The 18,819-nt window shown below is 42.8% G+C and overlaps 1 protein-coding gene across 1 annotated transcript in view; it reads left to right on the top strand.

The window, feature by feature from the left end:
• The first annotated feature begins 8,392 nt into the window (after positions 1-8,392).
• The window catches only part of LOC108709433 (protein Shroom2), a 56,520-nt gene continuing 46,093 nt past the window's right edge, over positions 8,393-18,819 (top strand). The window contains exon 1 of the mRNA XM_041583775.1: positions 8,393-8,567. The gene's annotated coding sequence lies outside the window, so the exon portion shown is untranslated. The remainder of the gene's footprint in view (positions 8,568-18,819) is intronic.

The raw sequence follows: 18,819 nt of genomic DNA, 5'->3' as shown, positions 1-18,819 counted from the left end.
TTATGAAAACAATGAAGGAGGGTTTCTACAGAGCAGAAGACAGTAGCTGGGTAGCTCCTCTACCCTTCAAACCACAAAGAAAGCAGCTACCAAATAACAAAGAACAAGTATTGCAATGTTTCAGGTCCCTACAGAGGTCTCTTAAAGTAAAACCTGAGATGAGACAGCATTTCTTTGCATTTATGGGAAAGGTAATCCAAAATGGCCACGCAGAGATAGCGCCACCTCTCAATCCAAGGGAAGAGTGTTGGTATCTGCCTCTCTTTGGAGTCTACCACCCCAAGAAACCCCAACAGATTAGAGTTGTCTTTGATTCAAGTGCACAGTGTTGTGGGGTATCCCTGAATGACATTCTGTTGAAAGGCCCAGACCTAAATAATAACCTCCTTGGAGTGTTGTTACGCTTTCGCAAGGACACCATTGCATTCATGGCTGATATCCAACAGATGTTCCATTGTTTTCTAGTTAGACCTGAAGACAGAAACTACTTAAGGTTCTTCTGGCACAAAGACAATGACCCTACACAAGACATCATAGAATGGAGAATGAAAGTACATATCTTTGGTAACAGCCCTTCTCCAGCAGTGGCCATATATGGTCTTAGAGAAGCAGCTTGTCAGGAAGAAAAGGAGTTTGGTGCAGACGCTAAAAGATTTGTGAAAAGAGACTTTTATGTGGATGATGGTCTGAAGTTAGTACCCACTGCAGCTGAAGCCATTGACCTCTTGAACAGGACAAGAAAAATGCTAGCATGTTCAAATCTCCGCTTACATAAGATAGCATCCAATAGCAGTGATGTAATGACTGCCTTTCCTTCTGAAGATCATGCAACAGACTTAAAAGATCTCAATTTCAATGATGATGATTTACCCATGCAAAGAAGCTTAGGCATCTGCTGGGATCTTAAAAGCGATTCCCTGACCTTCCAAGTGTCATCAGAGAAAAGACCCTTCACATGAAGAGGAGTCCTCTCTACAATAAACAGTTTGTATGACCCTTTGGGGATAGCTGCACCAGTAACCATTCAAGGGAAAGTTCTTCTTCGTGATCTCACCTCTGAGACTCAAGATTGGGATGCACCCCTGCCTGAAGGTAAGAGACTGTCATGGGAAGATTGGAAAGAGTCCCTTCACCAGTTGAAGCACATACAGGTAACTAGACCCTATGTATCTGTTTCTTGTTCTAATGCTCAATACAAAGAACTTTGTGTGTTTTCAGATGCTTCCACGCAAGCAATTGCAGCAGTGGCCTACTTAAAGGTGATAGATTCTGAAAGTCAGGTCCACATAGGTTTTGTGCTAGGAAAAGCTAAGTTAGCCCCATGTCCAGAACTTACTGTCCCCCGACTCGAACTCTGTGCAGCAGTCCTCGTAGTGGATATAGCTGCATTCATAACAAAAGAAATTGACACCAATATAGACTCTGTCAGCTACTTCACAGACAGCAGAATAGTTTTAGGCTACATTTGCAATGAGAAAAGAAGATTTTATGTCTTTGTTAGCAACAGAGTTCAGCGAATAAGAAGATCCTCTCTCCCTGAACAATGGCACTATGTGTCAACAGAGAGCAATCCAGCTGATCTGGCCACAAGATCTGTATCAGCAGCACACCTGAAAGATACTATGTGGTTCACAGGTCCAGCCTTCTTGAGTCATTCTCACCACTTGAAACTAGAGACTGAAACCTTTACATTCGTGGATCCGGCTCAAGATACAGAGATTCGTCCACAAGTTACAACCTTGAGTACAACATCCAATGGTAAAGAACTAGGGTCTGAACGTTTTTGCAGGTTCTCTAGCTGGAATACTTTGACGAGAGCATTAGCACACCTCATTCATGTAGCGCATCTGTTCAAACAAAAAAGAGACAGCCAACTTGATCATTGTAAGGGCTGGCACCTTTGCAAAGAACTAAACTTGGTGCATGACTTTAAGAAAGCTAGAACAGTCATCATACAGAATGTTCAAAAAGAGACTTTTGCAAAAGAAATACAGAGCATTTTAGAAAAGGAAGGCATGCCAAATGATAGTCCTCTCAGAGCATTGGACCCTTTCATAGATGAAAATGGACTACTGAGAGTAGGTGGTCGCTTGAGAAATGCAGACCTAGGACCAGAAGAAAGGAATCCAATTATTGTGCCTGGTCATCACTACATTGCTACACTCATTGTTCGTCACTATCACATCCATTCGCAACACCAAGGGCGCCACATTACAGAAGGAGCCGTCCGCTCAGCAGGATACTGGATAACAGGAGGAAAGAGATGTGTGAGTAGTCTCATCTTTAAATGTATCATATCCAAGAAGCTCAGAAATACTTGTGAAACACAAAAAATGGCAGATTTGCCACCTGATAGACTGAGAACAGATCCACCATTCACTCACATTGGCCTTGATGTATTTGGGCCATGGACAGTCTGCTCAAGACGTACACGAGGAGGCTTTGCCGACAGCAAAAGATGGGCAGTTCTTTTTACTTGTCTAAATATCAGAGCCATTCATATTGAAGTGATAGAATCCATGGACACTTCAAGCTTTATAAATTCTTTCAGAAGGTTTTTAGCTATATGTGGTCAAGTCAAAACTATCAGATCTGATCGTGGTACCAACTTCGTTGGAGCATGCCGTGAACTTGGAATCTCTTCCAACCTTAACTATGAAGAGATAGAAAGTTTCCTTTCCAAACAAGAGGTGTGTTGGATCTTTAATCAACATACCAAGAGGAATGAATGGCCTATGGGTCGTGTAACAAAGACTTTCCCTGATAAAGATGGCAAAGTTCGCAAAGTGGAAATAAAGATTGCCAGAGATGGGAGTTCTACATTATTCTTCAGACTAGTGACAGAGCTCATCCTTCTTCTTCAGTCTGAAGACCCTGCTCCCTGATTGGATTAGAATAATTGTGGTGATCTTACAGACACCAGGCGGGGAGTGTACTGTTTGTAATGGGCCCGAAGGCGCAGCAGTAATAGTAGTGGACCAAAGAGGAGACACAACCGGGTTCGAGGTACAAAAAGGGTTTATCCAGAAGAGTAGTCAAGGTACAGGCAAAAGATCAATTCAGGCGGCAGACAATGGAGATACGAAAAACAGGCAAAGGTCAATACACGAATAATCAGAATAGAAGTCACACCCAGGAACACTAGTCAAAGGAACCTATAATTGGGCAATGAAGACAGGGGAAATGGGGTTTAAATAGTCCAAGTCTTGGCGCCAAAATATTGACGCGCTGGCGTCAGACGCTGACGCGGTGGCGTCAGACGCTGACGCCAGCGTCCCCACGCTGACGTCCTGACGCCGGCGCCCGATTCTGACGCCGGCGTCCGTCGCCGGCGACCAATCCTAGATGGAGAAGGCGCTGATGTCACAGGAAAGCGCCCGGCAGGAGCCATGCGGTTGAGCAGAAGGTTGCCATCTTGGACGCCATCTTGGGTGAGAGTTGAAGTTTCCATTACAGTACCCCCTTCCCTAGGGGGGGCCTCAGGACCACCAGGACCAGGACGAGAAGGAAACTGTTTGTGGAACCTGCGGACAAGGATGGGAGCATGAACGTCAGAGTTCTTTACCCAGGAGCACTCCTCAGGACCGAAACCCTTCCATTCAATGAGATATTGGAGAGTACCCCTGGAAATGCGGGAATCCAAGATTCGATTGACTTCGAACTCCAAAGAATCATTGACGACAACAGGAGCTGTGGAAGAAGAAGAGGGAGAGGAGACTGCAGGTTTAAGAAGAGACACATGAAACACATTAGGGGATCCTCATTTCAGGTGGAAGAAGAAGACGGACAGCCACAGGATTGATGACCTCGATGATGGGAAAGGGACCGATGAACTTGGGACCAAGTTAGGAGAGGGAATCTTGAGACGAATATTACGAGTAGACAACAAACCTTGTCACCAAGAGAGTATGTTGGAGAAGCAATCCTCTTTTTGTCGGCAAATTTCTTCTGGGAAGAAGCACTCTTTTCCAAATTAGCGGCAGTAGCCTGCCAGATGGCCATCATATGAGCTGCTTGATCATTGGCGGCAGGCACGTTGGTGAGTAGGAGGTCCTGAGGAAATGCCAAAAGGGTTTAAACCAAAAACACAGAAAAAAGGAGACTTCTGGGAAGAAGAATGCAGGGAATTGTTGTGGGCAAATTCCGCCCATGGAAGAAGGTCTGACCAGTCATCCTGACACAGGGACACGTGACAACGTAGGAACTGTTCAATGCTTGGTTGACACGTTCGGCGGCCCCATTGGATTGAGGATGGTAAGCGGAAGAAAATTGAAGAGAAATGTTCAAAGCTTTACACAGAGACCTCCAAAATTTAGACACAAACTGAGGACCACGATCAGACACAATTTCAGCAGGAAAACCATGGAGACGAAACATATGTTTAATGAAGAGTTCAGAAAGTTCCGGGGCAGATGGCCAGTTTGCGGAGGGGAGTGAAATGAGCCATCTTACTAAATCTGTCAATCACCACCCAGATGACAGTGTGGCCGGAAGAAATTTGGAAGATCGACAATAAAGTCCATGGAAATATGAGTCCAGGTCTTAGAAGGAATGGGTAGAGGCAACAAAAACCCTTAGGGGGGGAATGTCCAGACTTAGAAACGCACAGGTGGAACATGATGAAACAAAGTCTTTAACGTCTTTCCTTAAAGATGGCCACCAGAACCAAACGAGACAAAAGTTCGGTAGTCCTTTTTAATCCAGGATGACCAGCCTGTTTAGAATTGTGGGAGTGGGACCAAGATGGCAGGACGAAACTCTGGAGGAACAAAAGCTAAACCCAGGCGGAGTCTCTTCAGGAGCAGAAGCTTGAGCGGAGAGTAACTGAGAAGCGCAGGAAAGGAAACAAAGCTGCGATGATCTTGGAGGAAGGAACAACCCAGGTTCAGGATCTTTGGAGCAAGAGTCTTCAGGAATAAAGCTTCTGGATAATGCGTCGGCCTTCCTGTTCCTGGACCCCAGGGCGAAAAGTAATAACAAAATTAAAACGAGAAAAGAAAAGTGCCCACCTGGCTTGCCGGGGATTGAGGCGTTTGAGAGACTGGATAAATTCGAGATTTTTTGTGGTCAGTAAAGATCGTTACCTGGGACCCGAAGAGCCCTCTAATAAGTGTCTCCACTCTTCCAGGGCCAGCTTAACAGCAAGAAGCTCCCGGTTGCCAACGTCATAGTTCTGTTCGGGGGAAGAAAATTTTTTGGAAAAGAAGGCACATGGATGAAGTTTACCGTCAGAAGAAGATCTCTGGGATAACACTGCCACCAGCACCGGACGTCCGAGGCATCCACTTCGATGAAAAAGGGTTGAAGAGGTTCGGGGTGTCTAAGGACTGGAGCGGAGGAGAATGCTTCTTTGAGAGATTTGAAGGCTTCCAAAGCTTGAGGGGCCAGTGCTGAGGTTTTGTTTCCACCACGGATCAGGGCAAGAATTGGAGAAAAGTCTGGAAGAAGCAGTTTTTAATGAACTGTCTATAGTAATTGGCAAAGCCAACAAACCTTTGAACAGCTTTAACACTGGTAGGAAGAGGCCAGTCCCAGGATTGCAGAGACCTTGGCCGGATCCATCCTGAAGCCTAGGGAAGAAATAATGTACCCAAGAAAAGGAATAGAAGAGACTTCAAAGGTGCACTTTTCCAACTTGGCGTAAAGGTTGTTTTTCCTCAGTCTGGGATAGTACTTCACGGTACTTGGCTGCGATGTTCCTGGAGGTTTTTAGAAAAAATAAGAATATCATCCAAATAGACGACCACACACTGCCCCAATAAATCTCGAAAAATGTCATTAACAAATTCCTGGAAGACCGCAGGGGCATTGCAGAGACCAAAAGGCATGACTAGGTACTCATAATGACCATCACGAGTATTAAAGCGGTCTTCCATTCGTCCCCCTCACGAATCCGAATGAGGTTATAGGCCCCACGAAGATCCAATTTAGTGAAGAGACTGGCACCCCTAAGTTGATCGAACAGTTCAGAAATGAGAGGAAGAGGGTACCTGTTTTTAATGGTGATCTTGTTAAGTCCTCTGTAATCAATGCAGGGCCGCAAACTACCATCTTTCTTTTCAACAAAGAAGAACCCCGCTCCTGCAGGGGAGATGGAAGGACGAATAAATCCTTTCTGCAGATTCTCCTGGATATAGGATTTCATTGCAGAAGTCTCCGAGGGAGAAAGTGGATAGGTGCGGCCGCGAGGAGGCATGGAGCCGGATAAAAGTTCAATTGGACAGTCGTATGGACGATGAGGTGGAAGGTTTTCGGCAGAATTTTTATTAAAGACATCGGCAAATGCTTGATATACGGAGGGAAGAGAAGAATTTGAAGACACAGAAGAAATTTTGACGACAGGAGCAGCAGGTAAACAGTTCCGTACACAAAATGGACTCCACCTGGAAACTTGAGTAGAGGACCAATCGATAACAGGATTGTGGAGACATAACCAAGGTAGACCTAAAACAACCGGAGTGGAGGGCAATCAATAAGAAGAAAAGACAGTCTTTCCAGATGCAAAGAGCCCACCTTGAAAGAGAGTTCTTGAGTGGACTGTGAGATGGTCGCAGAAGATAAGGGCCGATCATCGATTGCCAGGACTCGAAGCGGAATCGCCAAGGATTGGAGAGGAATGGAGTGGGTTGCAGCGAACACACGGTCCATAAAATTTCCTGCGGCACCGGAATCAAGAAAGGCCTGAGAAGAGATCTCTTTGGAACCAAACTGGATCTGCACTGGGAGGAGGAAACGTTGAGCAGAAGAATGGGGAGAGCGACAAATCCCACCCAGGTAAGTCTCCCCAAAATTACCTAGGCTTTGGCGTTTCCCGGCTTCACTGGGCATTCCAGAGCAAAGTGAGCTTTGCCCCCACAATAGAGACATAACCCGCCGCCCTTCTCCGATTCTTCTCCTGTTCGGAAAGACGGGCCCGTCCGATCTGCATCGGTTCCTCTGCTGGTAATGAAGAGGAAGAAGCAGACGTCGCGGGGGTTGGAGAGGACGAGGTGTAAGCAGGGTCGTAGAGTAACGGTCTCTGGAAGCGGGGAGCCAGGATAGGCTGAAATCGGGAACTTCTTTTAGAGCGTTCACGGTCTAATTCGACCTGGAATTCTCGCTGGCGAGTATCCACTTTCACTGCCAAAGCGACCAGGTCCTCCCATCTGGGGGGAATTTCACGGGACACCAGATCATTCTTAATCCGCATGGCAAGACCATTGTAAAAGGCAGCATGGTAACCGTCGTTGTTCCAAGAAGTCTCCGCCACCAGGGTGCGAAATTCAATGGCATACTCGGAGACAGAGCGAACACCTTGCTGCAGTTGAAAAAGCCTAGCGGAGGATGCAGTGGCACGACCTGGAGCATCAAACACGGTGCGAAGCTCTTGGACAAACGCCCTGGCGTTGTCAATCAGCGGATCCTCCTTTTCCCAAAAGGGTGATGCCCACTCCAAAGCTTTTCCCTGCAGACGAGTGATTATATAACCCACCTTTGCACGTTCAGAAACGAACTGACCAGGAAGCAGGGCAAACTGAATCTCGCATTGGTTAATAAAGCCTCTGCACGCTTCAGGATCACCACTGAAGAGAGGTGGAGCAGGAATACGAGGCTCAGAAACCTGGAGCGGAATAGGTATGGCCGGAGCAGGCACAACCGGCGGAACCACGGGAGACAGAGCAGTCAACTTCTCCAGAATCGCCTCGAGGGCCTGGCCAAAATGGGATTGTTGAGCTTCATAAGTCTTCATACGAGAAGCCAACCCACGAATAGCCCCTCCGACATCAAGAGGTGCTTGGGCCTCCTCCGAAGGGTCCATGGCCCAATTATACTGTAATGGGCCCGAAGGCGCAGCAGTAATAGTAGTGGACCAAAGAGGAGACACAACCGGGTTCGAGGTACAAAAAGGGTTTATCCAGAAGAGTAGTCAAGGTACAGGCAAAAGATCAATTCAGGCGGCAGACAATGGAGATACGAAAAACAGGCAAAGGTCAATACACGAATAATCAGAATAGAAGTCACACCCAGGAACACTAGTCAAAGGAACCTATAATTGGGCAATGAAGACAGGGGAAATGGGGTTTAAATAGTCCAAGTCTTGGCGCCAAAATATTGACGCGCTGGCGTCAGACGCTGACGCGGTGGCGTCAGACGCTGACGCCAGCGTCCCCACGCTGACGTCCTGACGCCGGCGCCCGATTCTGACGCCGGCGTCCGTTCCGTCGCCGGCGACCAATCCTAGATGGAGAAGGCGCTGATGTCACAGGAAAGCGCCCGGCAGGAGCCATGCGGTGGAGCAGAAGGTTGCCATCTTGGACGCCATCTTGGGTGAGAGTTGAAGTTTCCATTACACTGTTAGGACAGGTATATGTCTTTTCATTTGATTACAGGTATGAGAAGTCCTTCAGCTCCATCTACTGGACACTTGTAGATATTTCCTGGTGTTAGTTATTTGTTTAATAAAGTTAGTTATTGACCTCTGATGTCATAACTCCAGGTCACAGGAAGTAGGTGTTTCCAGCCTGTGCAGTTCATCTCATGTGCTTTCAACTTTCTCCATGCTAAACAGGCCCTATGCAGCATTGTTGGTGAGTGTATACAGTTCTATTTGTTTAATATACTCAGCTTTTGCATCTTAGATAGAGAGGTTTGTTTCTGTTTGGTAACAGATTTATTACATCTGTGTAATGTATATGCATGTGTACTGTATGTATATTGTTTTACCAGTCCAGCCTCTTATACCTCTTTATTTGTATGTATTTCAGTTTTACCCTTTCATCTTTAAATACCCATTAAACAAGTTAACAACTTACACAGTGTGGTACTTTGAAGAAGGGTTATCTGCCTGTCAATCTTACTTCAGACAGTGAGCAGGACAGAACAGTAGACAACATCACGCATAGCTGATGCAATACAGCACACCCCCCCCATTCCTGCCTGATCATCAAAAAGATCCTGGGTGTCTGGGCCCAAGTCCACCTCAGGATCAAATAAGAGGGATGGGGTGTCATCCCACACTGAGCTAGCAGGTGATGCCACCTCCTGCCGCTCACTGGTGCCCGCTGCAGACAAGGTAGCCTGGGTCAGCCAGTCTACCACTGCCTCTGCCTGCTGCGAGCGTATGGGTCGCGAAGCAGTGGCAAAAAAATCTGGCACATTCCTACGTGTGCCAGTTGCCCCACTGCGACCCAAAGCCACCTGCTTCTGTGGCATTTGCTGCTGCTGCTGTTGTTGCGGCTGCTGCTGCTGCTGTTGTTGTTGCAGCTGCTGCTGTGATGGCAGCTGCTTTGATGGCAGCTTGTGCTGCGCTACAGTGCCCAGACTGGGCATGGCACATGGGCTGGGCTGTTGTGGGGTTGGATGCCCACGGCCAGCACCACGACCTCTTCCTCAGCCACCCCTCCCTATCCCACCCTTCTTCCCACCACCACACCACCCCTCCCCCCTCTCCCACGGCCCGTCATATTGGGCAACTAAACTAAAAAAAAATAAAATAGGGGGGGTTTGGATATTTCGGGGAAGGAAAGGAGAAAAAAATAAAACCCTCAACTAAATCCCCTCAGCAGAAGTGTGCACCCACAAGGAGTACACACACCAGCACAGACAAAGACAAAGACAGTTAGCCTTAAAAAGGGCTATTGGGTGGTGAGCAGGCAAGCAGAAGAGGGAAAACAGTAAACTGAAATCCACAACCTCCACTTGCACTGACTCAGAAAAAAAAAAAGCTCTCTACACAAACTCCACTAGCTAAATCACACACAAATCTCTCACTATCCTGCTCTCTCTACCTCTACCAAAAACGACACGAGTAATGGCCGCCTCTGCAGCTCCTTATATAGACAGTGGGATGGCTCACATCTTATTGGCTGCTGTGGGCAGGGCCGCCATTAGAAATCACGGGGCCCCGTACAACAAAGTTTTTGGGGCCCCCTGGGCCCCGCCCACACTTACGACCAAGCTCCGCCCCATATCCCGCCCACATCGCAGTTAAAAGACCACACAGACATCAGCGCTAAAAAAGTAACCCCCCCCCCCACACAAGTTGTAAAAAGCTATTGATGGTCAGGGCCCCCTTATAAAAAAAATTGGGGCCCCAAAAAAAAAAAATTTAAATTTTTTTTTTTAAAAAACATTGGTGGCAGGGGCCCCCTGTTAAAAAAAACTTGGGGCCCCAACAAAAAAAAATGTAAAAAAAACTAAAAAATAAACAAACATTGGTGGCAGGGGCCCCCTTCTAAGTTAAAAACAAATTGGGGCCCCAAAAAAAAATTTGAAAAAAAATTAATTTTTTTTTGAAAAAAAAAAAAAAACATTGGCGGCAGGGGCCCCCTTATAAGTTAAAAACAAATTGGGGCCCCAAAAAAAAATTTGAAAAAAAATTAATTTTTTTTTGAAAAAAAAAAAAACATTGGCGGCAGGGGCCCCCTTATAAGTTAAAAACAAATTGGGGCCCCAAAAAAAAAATTTGGAGAAAAAAAAATTTTTGGGAAAAAAAAAAAATGGTGGCAGGGGCCCCCTTACAAGTTAAAAACAAATTGGGGCCCCAAAAAAAATTTAAAAAAAAAATAATTTTTTTTTGAAAAAAAAAAAAAACTGGTGGCAGGGGCCCCCTTACAAGTTAAAAAAATTTGGGGCCACCAAAAAGAAAATTAATTTTTTTTTTAAAAAAAAAACCCAAAAAAAAACAATGGTGGCAAGGGGCCCCTTACGAGTTAAAAAAAAATTGGGGCCCCAAAAACAAAAGTTTTAAAAAAAAGATTGGTGGCAGGGGCCTATAGAATATTAAAATAATACATTGGTGGCCAGGGGATTAAAAAAAAAAAAAACACAAACTGGTGTTCAGTAGAATTGAACTCATGGCTTCAGTACTTCAACTTCGCCTCCTTTCGTGACTTCGGGTCTTTTCACCGCTTCAGGACTTCGGCTTCGGCTGTTTTCGTGACTTCGGGTCTTTGCGCTGCTTCAGGACTTCGGCTTCGGCTGTTTTCGTGACTTCGGGTCTTTTCGGCGCTTCGTGACTTCGGGACTTCGGCTTTTTCCGTGACTTCGGGTCTTTTCGTCGCATTGGCTTCGGCTTTTCGGCACTTCCGCATTCGGCACTGAAGAGGCAAGACGTACGGCTCGGGCGCTCGTAAGGGGGGCCCGGATCTTCAAAAAAATGCAGCGCTGCCGGGCCCCCCTTCATGCCCGGGCCCGGTACGCTTGTCCCCCCTGTCCCCCCCTGATGGCGGCCCTGGCTGTGGGTGACGTTCAGTTTGTCGCACGTCTTTTTTTTTTGACGCGCACTCGCGGCGTCGCGGCTCGTCGCGCGACGAAAATTTTGACGCGCGGCAAAACGAGTCGCGAGGCAAATTTTTGCCGCAATTTCGCAAAAAATTCGCCCGCGGCAAAACGCAGAAATTCGGCGCGAATTTATTCGCCCATCCCTACCTATCAGCAGAAAACTGCACCGGCCCAGGGTTATTCAAGTGAGCACCACGGAGTGATTCTCTTCCGGCTTCTTCTGTCTTCTAGCAGCTGTGCATGCGCATTTGAGTGGAAAGCCGAACTTTAACTTAAAATTCTGCTTTTGCATTCTACTGTGCATGCATCTGCCCCGGGAAATTTGAAAACAGAAGAAGCCAGAAGAGAAGCAATCCGTGGTGCTCGCTGGAATAACCCTGGGGCGGTGCAGTTTTCTGCTGATAGGAGCACTGGCCCTGGGTTTTAGGTAAGTATATACACTTGGGGTACCTAACTTTTGGCACCCTCAAGTAAATGCAGCATTTCCTTCTCCTTTAATACAAAGTTACTAAAATTAGCTTTGAACATAGTTGATCCAGGGACTGGTCTAATTGCCATCTTGGCATCATGAAGGAAGGTTTTCGGCCCTCTGAGACAAACTGAAAAAGATTCTTTTGTTTTCCTTAGTCAGGTCAAAAAGTTTAAACGTGTTTGTGTCTTTTTTCAACCTCATCCACTATGTGACAACAAGTTTTTGCCAAGCATTTTTTTGGTTTAGGGTAGCACTACATGGACGATTTCCAGTGTCGGACTAGGACACCAGGGGCCCACCCAAAAACCTTAGACCAGGGGGCCACTCACAGTACTATTATTCTTCATCTCCTCAATCAACCTCTATTCTCCTAGTCTGTTTTCTTTACATACTATAATCAATTATTCCATCTATTTAGCCTCTTTGTTCTCATAGAAATAGGGAATGGCCATGAAATAGGCCAAAAGTTTAGCAGCATGAGGGCCCACTGACACCTTGGCCCCCCGGGATTTTTCCTGGTATCCCGGTGGGCCAGTCCGACACTGATGATTTCCGTGCGCTTCTGTCGGATCCGACGCTTGGCGACAAAATGCCCACGCCAAGTCGGATGCGACAGGAAACAAGGTAAGTAATACAAAAGTCACATGGTGTCGCATCGTTCTTCCGACGCGTCACGATTGCCGGAGTCAAACGCTGCACGCAGCATCGGATCCAACAGAATCACACGTAAATAATCCCTTAGATGTGCCTGGAGGATGAAAGTGCTTTACTGAAACAAGGAGGCAACCAGCCATATTTGCAGTACTCTCAGCTTGTGACCTTTTCACTGTCGCTGTTAAAGCGACAGTTCAACTTTCAAACTCCTTTTTTAAGTACAATTGTTTTCAAATAGCACATTAGACATAATTGTTGCTGCTTTTTACCCCCACCCATTTTTTCCCTATGATTTAAATTACATTTTTCACCCTATGATTTAAATTACATTTTTCACCCTTTGATTTAAATTACATTTTTCACCCTATGATTTAAATTACATTTTTCACCCTTTGATTTAAATTACATTTTTCACCCTATGATTTAAATTACATTTTTCACCCTATGATTTAAATTACATTTTTCACCCTATGATTTAAATTACATTTTTCACCCTCTCATGTTCCTCAGGAGCATTGCAAGTAAGGCTGTAACACACATTAAGACATACATCTTCATCAGGGCCAGAACTAAGGGTAGACAGAAAAGGCACCTGTCTAGGGTGCAGTGGCGGAACTACCGGGGGAGCAGGGGGTGCGCCAGTGAAAGCCATCGTGTACGGAGGGGGGGGTGGGGCCCGGCTGCGCGCCATGCATCAGGGCCCGCCCCTGATTGTCTGAGACAATCTACAATTGGTTTTAAAGTTTGTTACTTGCGGTTTTTGAGTTATTTTTTTTTTTTAATCAGCAGTTCTCTCGTTTGCAGTTTCAACAATCTGGTTGCTAGTGTCCAAATTACTCTAGCAACCATGCATTGATTTGAATAAGAGACTGGAATATAAACAGGAGAGGACCTGAATAGAAAGACGAGTAATAAAAAGTAGCAATAACAATACATTTGTAGCCTAACAGAGCATTTGGTTTTTTTTAGATGGGGTCTGTGACCTGTATTTGAAAGCTGGAAAGAGTAAGAAGCGACAAATAATTCAAAAACTATAAAACAAATTCAAATTTAAAGTCCAATAGAAAAGTTTTGTTGAATTAGCCATACTATTACATAAAAGTTAACTTTAAGGTGAGCCACGCCTTTAATCAAATGCAATCAAAAATAGAATCTACATCCAAAACTGTTTTTGCATAATAAGATAAACAGTTATTCTAAGATAAGCTATTGCACTTGCTGCACGGCTCTTAAAGTTACCAGAGGAGTCTTTTTGCTGCATCTGGTAACTGGCCATGGTCATAGTTATTTTGATAGATTTTCAGTTTTATTCAGCACAGATTATATGAAAAGTACAGGATGCTTCTGGTTTCTGGCAGTTATTGCACACATCTATAGAATCTAGCTAGACTGCTAGAGGGTTACTGGAAGTGTCCTCAGTTTTTCACATAATCTGGTAACTTTACTCAAAAGAACAATGGGATATTGTGAAATACAAATAACTTGTATAATTGCAGTAAACCAATTAAGACATTTAAGGGTTAGTGTTTAAAAAAAGATCAAAGCAACCACATGAATGAGATTTTGGATTGGATATGTCCATGGCCATCAACTTAATTCTGTGTCACTGTCAGATTAATAGGTAGGTGTTGACTTATCCATTTAATGTTATTCTTTTCCCACTCAACATACAATGTGATTTTTAGCCATCTCTGAAGTTAATAAATAATTAATTATTAAATAAATAATCTTGCAAATTAGAGATTTACATAGTATTTTAGCTCCCATAGCAAATAAAAATGTGAATAAATATTGTTGTAAAATATCAGGACTGGTACGAAACAAAGGAAAATCGAATGTACCCTTTATTCATTTACCATGCTTATTGTTGACACATTTCATTATAGCAGACCCACCGTCAGAAAAGAGTGTGATCATTTTGTTGTTATACTGAAAGACAAGCCACTATGTAATGCATCTGCAGTGGTGCTCTAAGGGGAGTGCATTAAATGGGTTGTTCATCTTTAAATTAACTTTTAGTATTATGTAGAAAGTGATATGCAATTGATTTTCATTTTTTATTATTTGTGGTTTTGAGTTATTTAGCTTTTTATTCAGCAGCTCTCCAGTGTGCAATTTCAACAATCTAGTTGCTAGGGTCCAAGTTACCCTAGCACAGCGTCAGACTGGGGGCCCACCAGTGGATGCTGTCATGCACCCTGCTGCCCGAGCCCCTCCAGCATCCCTGCGCCTACATTCTCCTTCTTTCAGATGTGCAGAGGGCCAGGGAGTGAGGTCAGCAGCCACTAGCTTGACCACCTCTCCCACTGCACAAGTCACATACGGCACAGCAGTCACATACGGCACAGCAACAGACTTGTTTATTTCAGTACTGTAAATATTTTGTCTAAAACCATAACATCATTAAAAATCCTTAAAGTGATACTATACGATCATAGCTTCCTTTGTAAACATGTCCACTTTAACGTTATGCTTATCTAAGTACAACTACAGTATGTTATTTTCCCTGCTTTGCTAAATTCATAATCTTATTCAATCTGTTATTAATCCCATATAGAGATTTTTTGGGTTGTACGTAGTTCCCCCTAACAGTTGAGGGTACCATTTGTGTGCTTTGTTTATTGTCACACTGTTTTAAACTCAGTGTTATCCATTTCTGTTTATGCTCATACTACCTATTGTCATATAACATTAAGGGTGATGGTATTGGGCAATTAGTCACCCATGCAAAATCTGCCATACCCCCAGGTTAAAAATTAGTTAAAAGCTGAAAGATGGCTATTCCACAGAGCCATGCCTAAGGTTACCCAATCATGTGAAAAAAAATTAACTGAATTTAAGTAAGTTGCTTGCATTTATTTGGTGCATCCTTCTATGTAACAAACACATAGCGACAGATTAATGAAGGTCTGGCAAAAATGCTTAAACCATTGATAAATATTACAATGGACAGCAAAGTGAAATTTGCAACTGTTGAGAAATTGTTGTATGTTTTTGCACATAATTAAAAAATCTTTCCAGTTCTAGTTCATGCCAGAAAAATATAAATCTGTCTATAGAAAATATTTAAAAAACTTGAGTGAAATGGGTTGACAGATATCCCATAAATCTGTCCCTGATAAATCAAATCGCTTATATTATGTTTTTAATACATTTGCTCATTTTCATTAAAACTTGTGACCATTAGAGGGCGACTCATCACAGGTAACCAGCAGCAGGAAAAATTTGGTGAGGCTGATTTTTTTTTTTATCATTATGGCAGAATAACACCACCCAGTTTTTCACAGTGTCTTTCTTGCTTTGCACCAAATAACAATTTCAAAATAAAAAACACTATCATGTAATGTAAAACTAAGTGGTAAACTGTGTGTGGATTTCTATGCCAAAGTCTCATTTCTTATTAGGAAGGTATAGGTAGGTATTGGAAGATACTGAATATAGAAGGTATATATCTTATATGCAAAATTAAGGCACAAAGTATATCCGGGCCCATAACACCCTATTGACAGTGTTTTCAGATGAAGTGGGACAAGGAGCAGAGCTGAAGCAGGATTTAGGGTTGGAGTGGTGTGAGGCACAAAGAAAAATTAATCCACAAAATGCAGGACATTGTATTTGTCACACCACAAAATTGATAAATATGGCTTGTCATAATCTTTCAACTGTGGGTAAATAAATAATGCATTATTTTAATGTAAAAAAATTAATCCACCCCTACCTATATGGTAGACTTAAAACTAAGGAGTCTATCACTTAATACTCTATGGGCCAGTGTAGTCAAATGAAGTAGTATGAGGGGCAGAGTGGAGCAGGATTTAGAGTTAGAGTGGGGCACAAGCAGGGGCGTAACTATAGAGGAAGCAGACCCTGCACCTGCAGGGGGGCCCAGTAGGTATAGGGGCCCCACGAGGCCCTAATTCATATACAGTTTCAATAAATATTGGTAAAACAAGTCAACTGCTAAAAATTTTGGGGGCCTGAAAAATAATTTGCTGTGGGGCCCAGTAATATCTAGTTACGCCATTGGGCACAAGTAGGTAAAAAATACAGACCTTCCAGTAATTCAGGTGCAGACTCTAAACTGTTACAATTTTGCAACATTTAGTTGATACATTTCTCAGCAGCATCTCTGGAGTATTAGCAACAATTGTATCAATTCTAACAGCTGCCTGTAATGAAACCCAGAGATTCTGCTTAGCAGGGACAAAGATAAGAAATGTATCAACTAAGGGCGACATTTATAAAGGCTCGTATGAATAATACGCATACATTTACGCACTAATATACGGTAAATCGAAATCCGCCAATTTATTAATGTAGTTACCGGGAAAAACTCGATGGCTGCGTTATACATACACCATGATTCGCAAGTCACGAGATTTTCTGCCACTGGATAAGAATCGCTTATTCATCAAGTGGCGTTTTTATTTCTCTCTATAAATTACGATTCAAAATTCGCTGTTAAAATACGCCTATGGATCAATGACGATTTTATATTGGTTGCTGTTCTTGCCTTAATAAATGTTGCTGAAATTCTTTGTTAATGATCCAGTACATATAGCAAAATGTATGTAGCTTCATAAAACATAATTAGAGCTAGATGAAACAGTTTAGACAGAGACCATGATCGCTATTTAACTAACTACGTAGAGAAATAGAGAATGAAGATAGATAGGTGAATCAGTCAGTGGCACAAGAGGCTCCACAGGTGAATTATCGCAGGTGAATCGGTCATTGGCACAGGTGAATCAGTCAGAGACGAGAGATGATAGATAGATAACGAGGGGGAAGAGAGATGGATATAGATAGACAGACAGATAAGAGACTGTATCACCCTATACATATACAGACAGACAGACAGAATAGTAATTGATAAAAAAAACTACTTCTCAGCCAACAAAAGTACACCAGAGACTTATTTTTATTGTGTAAAGTTTACTTATGCCTGTATATCAACTTTGAATTATTAACTAGGCAACACAATGGTCTGTTGTGTTACAGTTGCTCTTATTATTCTCACAGTCACATTTGAGAATTTAGTTACTATTAAAGAATTATCTGTAGATTAACATAATTAAACACAGGAAAACTTTTTTGGCATTATTTGCAATTTTTGCATTATCTTCTCAATGAAAATAAAGGAAGGGTAATACCCAATAGCATATGTTCAAAACATAATTACTTATGTAATATGTAGATACACATAATTTACTTATGTGTTTCTATCAATTTTAGAATATGTATTGTCTCCTTAATTAACTATGCAACACAATGGTCTGTTGTGTTACAGTTATTATTAACACAGTCACATATAGGATAACATAATTAAACAATAGAAAAAATGTTTGGCATTATCTGCAATTTTTGCATTATCTTATCAATGAAAATAAAGAAAGGGTAATGCCCAAGAGGAATAGTGACACACTCCACATTGTCCTCCAACCTCTCTGAAGTTTGACACCCCCTTTCAATGAGAAAGAGAAGAGCACTCAAACACAGATTAACTGCTTTGATAAATGTTTATTCATTCTGCTAAACACTGTGTTTAGCAGAATGAATAAATATTAATCACTAAACAGACAAGTTTGAGTGCTCTCCTCTTTCTCAATGAAAGGCTGATATTCCAGGATGATCGTTAAATCCTTCTGAGTGGATTGAAGCTTTCATTATAAAAAGTGCAATTAGGCTGAATGCAGATTCCTACATTTTTGACAAGTTGACACCCCCCTCAAGTATGATGTCACTCATGAAGTTACTGACTGATGTGAGTTAGTAAAACAAAGTATTGCGGGGATGTGTGTGTAATTGAAAAAAATTTGTAAAAAAAATTCACTGTTTATATTCCAAGTTGGCATGTTGTAGTTAAAATATGGAATGTATTAAAATATGGAATGTGTCACTATTCCTTTATCTAAAAAAACACCATAAATCTAAATGTAATGACTACAATAAAATATTTTTCTAAACTTGTGACTGTTGCTCTGCATCTTGCTGGATTACAAAAGAAACCTTGAGTAAGGGTTCCATTTTTTGAAGCAGAAAGTCCACTTTGTTGTCCACTTTCTGTATTATCTCTTTCACTTCAGTTAGGTGAATGTCACAATCACATGTATGTTTTTTCTTTTTGTTTCTTTTTTTAGATGAAGGCATTGCATTTGTAGAAGTTGTTGAATCAATTGTATCTACAAAAAAAACAACTTTATAACACTGCTGCTCATCGTATACAGTAACTGATCATAAGTTCACTTTTGACTACAAATCGATTCTATACGGGTGATATATTTTAAAAATGTTTTACAACAGACTGAGCTTCCATTTGGATTTGCCAAATAATTCTCTATTATTGATAATAGTAAGTAATAACTATAACAGTGTTGCCTATATACTATTTTTCTATAGACTTCAACATTATTAAGAAAACAGAAGAAAGT

The sequence above is a fragment of the Xenopus laevis genome, chromosome 2S, assembly GCF_017654675.1.
Source record: "Xenopus laevis strain J_2021 chromosome 2S, Xenopus_laevis_v10.1, whole genome shotgun sequence".
Classification (NCBI taxonomy): domain Eukaryota; kingdom Metazoa; phylum Chordata; class Amphibia; order Anura; family Pipidae; genus Xenopus; species Xenopus laevis.
Note: the sequence above shows the minus strand (reverse complement) of the source record. Positions and strands in the feature narration are given on the sequence as shown.